This window comes from Rousettus aegyptiacus, unplaced genomic scaffold, assembly GCF_014176215.1.
Source record: "Rousettus aegyptiacus isolate mRouAeg1 unplaced genomic scaffold, mRouAeg1.p scaffold_m13_p_9, whole genome shotgun sequence".
NCBI classification, from domain to species: domain Eukaryota; kingdom Metazoa; phylum Chordata; class Mammalia; order Chiroptera; family Pteropodidae; genus Rousettus; species Rousettus aegyptiacus.
In genome coordinates, this window is record NW_023416312.1 from 76,968,825 (window position 1) to 76,977,688 (window position 8,864).

The 8,864-nt window shown below is 38.3% G+C and overlaps 2 pseudogenes; one reads left to right on the plus strand and one right to left on the minus strand.

Moving 5' to 3' along the window:
- Nucleotides 1–1,662: 1,662 nt before the first annotated feature.
- On the plus strand, nucleotides 1,663–3,031 carry LOC107497746 (annotated as a pseudogene).
- Nucleotides 3,032–7,110: 4,079 nt separating this feature from the next.
- Nucleotides 7,111–8,479, minus strand: LOC107497743 (annotated as a pseudogene).
- Between the last annotated feature and the right edge of the window lie 385 nt (nucleotides 8,480–8,864).

An 8,864-nucleotide genomic window follows, 5' to 3' on the forward strand; every position in this document is an offset into this window, starting at 1 on the left:
ACTATTACTCAGCCATAAAAAAATGAAATCTTGCCATCTGCATCAATATGCACAAAGCAGAGAGAAGTATAGATTAAATATATTAAACAAGCATTTACAGATATGAAAAATACTATCAGAAATTTAAAAACTCAGAATAGAAACAAACGGAAATGAGCACTGACTGAAAGGAAAGAAATTAAAGAAAAAGACAAAATCATCTCAGAAGACTAAATGACAAAGCACTCAAGTGAGAATGGGTATGTTCGAAAAGTACAGTAAGGGAAAGAAAGAATGAGAATGAAGTAAAGCTAAGAGATCAAAATAAAGAGGTAAAGAGATATTTATAGATAAAATATATCTGAAATCTTTTAAAAAGAAAAACCAAATAACAAAAAACAAGCTAATATCTAATATTTTAATAAAAGTTTTTGGAAATAAAAGAACACTTGATTCTACATATTCAAAGAACCCATTGTGTAATTGAGGAAATTTACTGTCTTCTCTGAGATATAGCCTAGTAAAACAGATATTAATTATAAAGAGACAATCGTTTGGGTTTACAGACCAAAAAAAGAAAGTGACCTGCAAGAAACAAAAATCAGGTGGCATCAAACTACATGACTGGATTATAGAAAGTAAGAATGAAGAAACATTTTTTAAAAACTCAAGTAAAAAAGTGTGAGCCAAGGATTTTAGTTTTAAACTTTCAGAACTCAAGAAATATTGTATTCAAGTATTTTTCTGAGGATTCTACTAGGGGTTAAGTTTCATCCAACAAAGAAATTATTGGAAAATTTTGGCAAAAGAACCAACAATGAGCACTGAATAGGTTTAATTATAAATCTAAGACTAAAACAAATAAAGTTGAAGAACATTCTCTGACAAGTAGAAATACGATTTAAACTGGGAACAATGAAGAAATGTAAAAAAGCTCAATGAGTTCATAGGTCAAATGTGGAGGTCAAAGGATATCATTTAAACTAGCAAAACAAATAGAAACCTAGATGGTAAGGAAAATGCAGAGTAAGAGCTGAGATCCTTAAGTATTCCTATATAGACCACCTCATCTATCCTAGTTAATGGCTTCACTCAAGCATGTCTCTGTCTGTCTTTGTCTGTCTTTCTGCCTCTCTCTCTCACACACATACACACTGCACCAGCCCAGACCATTCATTACATAACACTTTTCGATTCTATGTTTTGTAACCTCTCTCTCTCTCTCTCTCTCTCTCTCTCTCTCTCTCTCTCTCTCTCTCTCTCTCTCTCTCCCCTTCCTCCTTCCCTCCTTCCTTCTCTCCATCTCACTTTCTCATCCCAAAACAACACTTCACCTTCCTGCTCAACCAGCTGCCCCACTTCTATCGAGGAATCCAGGTTTAATTCAGCCCGCCAAAGGGCTTCCATGGCAGATATATTTACACAGCTTTAAACAACACATTTGCCTGGGGCGGCAGCATCCTTGCCTTCAGTTGGTGCCAAATAGTGAAAGGTTATTCTTTAACCCAGGAAACTTTTGAAATTTAAAAAATTTTACATATATATATAAGCTGTAACACTTTGCTTTAGAGCATACTCAGTCACTTGCTACTCAAACCATAAAAGATCAAAAAACTTTTTTTTCCAAGGCGTTTGCTGCCAGAACACAGGAGTCATAAAAACCACTGCAAAATCTAAGCCAAAATGGGAAAGAAAAAGACTCACATTAACATCGTCATCATTAGACACAGAGATTCCGGCAAGTCTATCACTCTACTGTCCGCCTGATGTACAAACGTGGTGGGATAGACAAAAGGACCATCAAAACATTTGAGAAGGAGGCTGCTGAGATGGCAAAGGGCTTCTTCAAGTATGCCTAGGTCTTGGACAATCTGAAAGCTGACCCTGAGCATGGCTTCACCACTGGTATCTCCCTGTAGAAATTCAAGACCAGCAAGCATTATGTGACCATCATTGGTGCCCCAAAAACATGATTACAGGCACATCTCAGGTTGACTGTGCTGTCCTGATTGTTGCTGCTGGTGTTGCTGAATTTGAAGCAGGTATCTCCAAGAATGGGCAGACCTGTGAGCATGCCCTTCTGGCTTACATGGTGGGTGTGAAACAACTAATTGTTGGCATTACCAAAATGGATTCCACTGAGCCGCCCTGCAGCCAGAAGAGGTACGAGGAAATCGTTAAGGGAGTCAGCACATACATTAAGAAATTGGCTACAACTCCGACATAGTAGCAATTGTGCTGAGTTTTGGTTGGAATGATGGCAGCATGCTGGAGCCAAGTGCTAACATGCCTTGAAGGTTCAAGGGATGGAAAGTCATCTGTAAAGATGGCACTGCCAGTGGAACCACACTGCTTGAAGCTCTGGATTGCATCCCGCCACCAACTTATCCAACTGACAAGCCTTTGCATCTGCCCCTCCAGGATGTCTACAAAATTGGTGCATTGGTGCTGTCTCTCTGAGCCAGGTGGAGACTGGTGTTCTCAAACCCCGCATGATGGTCACCTTCACTCCAGTCAATGCTACAACTGAAGTAGAGTCTATTGAAATGCACCATGAGGCTTTGAGTGAGGCTCTTCCTGGGGACAATGTGGGCTTCAACGTCAAGAATGTGTCTGTTGAAGATGTTCATCATGGCAATGTGGCCGGTGGCAGCAAAAATGACCCACCAATGGAAGTAGCTGGCTTCATGGCTCAGGCGATTACCCTGAACCATCCAGGCCAAATCAGTGCCAGATGTGCACCTGTGCTGGATTGTCACACAGCTCACATTGCTTTGCAAATCTGTTGAGCTGAAGGAGATTGATTGTTGTTCTGGGAACAAGCTGGAAGATGGTCAAAGCTTTTGAAATCTGGTGATGCTGCCCTCATTGATATGGTTCCTGGCAAGCCCATGTGTGCTGAGAGCTTCTCTGACCATCTTCCTCTGGGCTGTTTTGCTGTTTGTGACATAAGACAGACAATTTCTATGATGTCATCAAAGCAGTGGACGAGAAGGCAGCTGGAACTGGCAAAGTCACCAAGTCTGCCCAGAAAGCTCGGAAGGCTAAATGAATATTATCCCCAGTACCTGCCACCCCAGTCTTAATCAATGGTGGAAGAACCATCTTGAAACGGTTTCTCTCAATTTGCCATTTAAGTTTAATAGTGAAATACTTATTGATGATTACAATGCATTTAAAACACTTCAGAAGGAAAGGAAAATGTTTTTGAGACCATTTGAGATTTTTTTGTGGGTGATAGTTTTTAAGTTATTAGTTTTTAAATCAGTACTTTTTAATGGAAACAACTTGACCAAGTATGTCACAGAATTTTGAGACCCATTAAAATAACATTTGATGATAAAAAAGGCAAATAAGAGGTAGTTCAAAGATATATAAAAGATGTTGCTGGCTTTTTGTTTGAGGTCAATAATTTTTTTATCATGTTAAAGAAATATCCATCTATTCCTGTTTCACTAAGTTTTTACAAAATATAAACACTGAATATTCTCAAATGCCTTTGAGGACATATAATAAGAGCGTCATATAGTTTTTATCTTTTAATATGATAAATATTATAATATTAATATATTTTATCACACCAAAGCATCTTTACATTTCTAGAATGAATTCCACTTGGTCATGGTTAATGCATGATGATATTCTCTTTGTTAGTATCTCATTAGAGTTTTTGCAGCAATATTTTTAAGTGATATTTCATCAAATTTACTTTGAATAACTCATTTTTTTCCTGACTATTTTCTCTATTAAATCATCTCCTTCCGTCAAGAGTGGAGCTCATATACATACCACAGCCCAGCAACCATGCATGGTCCCTGCTCAGTTCATGATTCTTTCACATACCACGTCTTTCCCCAACAAAAGGGAACCCTCATAAAGCCCAGTTCTTAACCCTAGTAGCCAGTGAGCTGGGGGATGGCCTTCTGCCTAGCTCAGGACCTTATGTGGACATATATTCCCCAAATCACTGAGCAGACAACCTTCTAACACATACCAAGTTAGTAGGATTTCTCCTGTCCAGATTAAGATCTATATCCATATCACTATTCAGAAAAGGATAATCTAAACAACGTAAGTCTCACTCATGAACCAGCACTGGAAGAGAAAGTCTAAATCTATGTCATGATTCCCCCCAGACCACGACCATTCTAAAACCACAAATAAGCACACTAAAATTCAAGTCTAAACTAAATCTTCACCATACTACCACTTGTCAAACCAGGAGACAGCATATGCTAAGAACAGGGTTCATATATGTATACCCCACTTCACTCAATCATTCACTCACTCATTCATTAAATCAATATTATTTAAATTTTATTTTATTATTATTAAGTATACAGTACATTGGTTAGACATTTATATGGTCTATGAAACAATTCCCCTAATTGCTCTTACTCTCTTCTGGCTCTCCACCTAGCCATTACATTAATGCTAACTGCATTCCTTATGTCATGTTCCCCATCCTTGTGAACATCTATCAACTACTAAATTGTACACCTTTAACCCTTCATCCTTTTCTCCCAGCCTCCCAACTCCCCTTCTCTCTAGCCACCACCAGACTATCCTTGATATTTATGAGTCCATTTTTGATTAGTTTGTCCTTTTTGTTTCTTAGATTTTGCATATAAGTGAAATCATATGGTATTTTTTTCTCCTTCTGACTTATTTCACTCAGCATAATAACCTTTAGGTCCATTCATGTCATTGCAAATGGTAGGATTTCGTATTTTTAATGGCTGAGTAATATTCCATTGTATATATGAACCATAACTTCTTTATCCAATGGTCTGTTGATGGGCTTTTAGGTTGCTTCCATATCTTGGCTATTGTAAATTGTGCTGCCATGAACATAGGCGTACATAGATCTTTACGAATTATTGTTTTGGTATTTTTTGGATAAATACCCAGAAGTACAATTGCTGAGTCAAAAGGTACATCGATTTTTAATTTTTTAAAAAACCTCTAGATTGTTTTCCATTGTGGCTGTACCAATTTGCAATCCCACCAACAGAGTATAAGAGTTCCCTTTTCTTCACATCCTTGCCAATACTTGTTCTCTGATTTATTGATGATAACCATTCTGACAGGTGTAAGGTGATATTTCATTGTGGTTATAATTTGCTTTCTCTGATGATTAATGACCTTGAGCATCTTTTCATATGTCTATTGGCCATCTGTATTTCCTCTTTGGAGAAGTATCTGTTTAGGTCTTCTGCCCATTTTTTAATTGGATTGTTTGTTTTTTGTTGTTGTTGAGTTGTATGGGTTCTTTATGTATTTTGGATATTAACCTCCTTTCAGATATATCATAAGTGAATATCTTCTTCCATTCAGTCACTTGTCTTTGTTTTGTTAATGGTTTCCTTTGCTGTGCAAAGATTTTTTTAGTTTGACATAGTCCCATATGTTAATTTTTTCCTTCTGCTTACCTTGCCCAAGGAGATATGTCTGAAAAGAAATTACTAGTAGCAATATCAGAGAGATTACTGCCTATCTTTTCTTCTAGAAGTTCCATGGTTTGGGGTATTATATTTAAGTCTTTAATCCATTCTGAGTCTATTCTTGTATATGGTATAAGAAGGTGGTCCAGATTCTCTCTCTCTTTTGTTTTTTTTTTGCACATATCTGTCAAATTTTCTCAGCACAATTTATTGAAAAGACTATCTTTACCCCATTGTATATTCTTGCCTCCTTCGTCATATATTAAGTGAGCAGATAGGCATGGATTTATTTCTAGGCTCTCTATTCTGTTCCATTGATCAATGTATCTGTTTTTATGCCAGTACCATGCTGTTTCAATTACTGTAGCCTTGTAATATAGTTTGATATCAGGTAGTGTGATACCTCTAACTTCGTTCTTCTTTCTCAAGATTGTTGAGGCTATTCAGGGTCTTGTATGGTTCCATATAAATTTTAGGATTGTTCGTTCTAGCTCTCTGAAAAATGCCATTGGTATTTTGATAGGGACTGCATTGAATCTATAGATTACTTTGCGTATTATGGCCATTTTAGAGATCTTGATTCTTTCTACCCATGAGCATGGTATATGCATCCATTTATTTGTATCTTCTTCAATTTCTTTTTTCAATCACTCATAATTTTCTGAGAATGGGTCTTTTACCTCCTTGGTTAATTTGATTCCCAGATATTTTATAGTTTTTGATGCAATTGTAAATGGGATTGTTTTCTTAATTTATCTTTCCCAAAGTTCATTATTGGTGTATAAAAATGCCACTGACTTCTGAATATGAATTTTGTATCCTGCTACTTTACTGAATTCATTGATCAGTTCTAACAGTTTATTAGTGGCATCTTTAGGGTTCTCTACATGCAGTATCATGTCATTGGCAAATAACTAGAGTTTTTCTTCTTCTTTTCCAATTCAGATGTCTTTTATTTCTCTTTGTCTTATTGCTTTGGCTAAGACTTCCAATACATTGTTGAAGAGGAGTGGTGAAAGTGGGCATCCTTGTCTTGTTCCTTATCTTAAGGAAAATGCTTTTAGCCTTTCCCCATTGAGTATGATGTTCGCTGTAGGTTTGTCACGTGACCTTTATTATGTTGAGATATGTTCTCTGTATTACAACTTTGTTGAGAGTTTTTATCATTAATGGATGCTAGATTTTGTCAAATGCTTTTTCTGCATCTATTGATATGACCATATGGTTTTAATCTTTCGATTTGTTAATGTGACGGATCACATTAATTGATTTGCAGATATTGTACCAACCTGGCATCCCAGGGATAAATCCAACCTGATCATGGTGTATGATGTTTTTAATGTATTGCTCAATTTGGTTTGCTAATATTTTGTTGAGGATTTTTGCATCAATGTTAACAAGAGATATCAGCCTATTGTTTTCATTTTTTTGTGATGTCTTTGGTTTTGGAATCAAGGCAATGGTTAGGGAGCTTTCCCTCTTCTTGAATTTTTTGGAAGAGTTTGAGAGGAATAATTCATCTTTGAATGTTTGGTAAAGTTCTATGAAGCCACCTGATCCAGGACTTCTGTTTTTTGAGAGGTTTTTGATTACTGACTTGATTTCGTTGGCAAATTGAGAGAAACCGTTTCAAGATGGTTCTTCCACCATTGATTAAGACTGGGGTGGCAGGTACTGGGGATAATATTCATTTAGCCTTCCGAGCTTTCTGGGCAGACTTGGTGACTTTGCCAGTTCCAGCTGCCTTCTCGTCCACTGCTTTGATGACATCATAGAAATTGTCTGTCTTATGTCACAAACAGCAAAACAGCCCAGAGGAAGATGGTCAGAGAAGCTCTCAGCACACATGGGCTTGCCAGGAACCATATCAATGAGGGCAGCATCACCAGATTTCAAAAGCTTTGACCATCTTCCAGCTTGTTCCCAGAACAACAATCAATCTCCTTCAGCTCAACAGATTTGCAAAGCAATGTGAGCTGTGTGACAATCCAGCACAGGTGCACATCTGGCACTGATTTGGCCTGGATGGTTCAGGGTAATCGCCTGAGCCATGAAGCCAGCTACTTCCATTGGTGGGTCATTTTTGCTGCCACCGGCCACATTGCCATGATGAACATCTTCAACAGACACATTCTTGACGTTGAAGCCCACATTGTCCCCAGGAAGAGCCTCACTCAAAGCCTCATGGTGCATTTCAATAGACTCTACTTCAGTTGTAGCATTGACTGGAGTGAAGGTGACCATCATGCGGGGTTTGAGAACACCAGTCTCCACCTGGCTCAGAGAGACAGCACCAATGCACCAATTTTGTAGACATCCTGGAGGGGCAGATGCAAAGGCTTGTCAGTTGGATAAGTTGGTGGCGGGATGCAATCCAGAGCTTCAAGCAGTGTGGTTCCACTGGCAGTGCCATCTTTACAGATGACTTTCCATCCCTTGAACCTTCAAGGCATGTTAGCACTTGGCTCCAGCATGCTGCCATCATTCCAACCAAAACTCAGCACAATTGCTACTATGTCGGAGTTGTAGCCAATTTCTTAATGTATGTGCTGACTCCCTTAACGATTTCCTCGTACCTCTTCTGGCTGCAGGGCGGCTCAGTGGAATCCATTTTGGTAATGCCAACAATTAGTTGTTTCACACCCACCATGTAAGCCAGAAGGGCATGCTCACAGGTCTGCCCATTCTTGGAGATACCTGCTTCAAATTCAGCAACACCAGCAGCAACAATCAGGACAGCACAGTCAACCTGAGATGTGCCTGTAATCATGTTTTTGGGGCACCAATGATGGTCACATAATGCTTGCTGGTCTTGAATTTCTACAGGGAGATACCAGTGGTGAAGCCATGCTCAGGGTCAGCTTTCAGATTGTCCAAGACCTAGGCATACTTGAAGAAGCCCTTTGCCATCTCAGCAGCCTCCTTCTCAAATGTTTTGATGGTCCTTTTGTCTATCCCACCACGTTTGTACATCAGGCGGACAGTAGAGTGATAGACTTGCCGGAATCTCTGTGTCTAATGATGACGATGTTAATGTGAGTCTTTTTCTTTCCCATTTTGGCTTAGATTTTGCAGTGGTTTTTATGACTCCTGTGTTCGGACAGCAATCCCACTGCAAAAAAAAAGGTATTTTTTTTTAGTTTCCATTTTTCTAACTGTTGCCATTATGTAGAAAAAAATGAATTTTGTGTATAAATCTTTTATCCAGCATCCTTGTTGAACAGTCTCATTATTTAAATAATTTATCTGTGTGTATTTTAGAATACTTACATATATAGTCATGTCCTATGCAAATAATAAAGATTCTGGTTTATTCTCTCAAAGTCTTATACCATTCTCCCCTTACTGCACTGCTAGGACCTGCACTACAACGTTAAAGAGAAATGGTGATGACAAGGGGCATCCTTGTAATGGTCATGATCTCAAAGGAAAAGCTTTCAA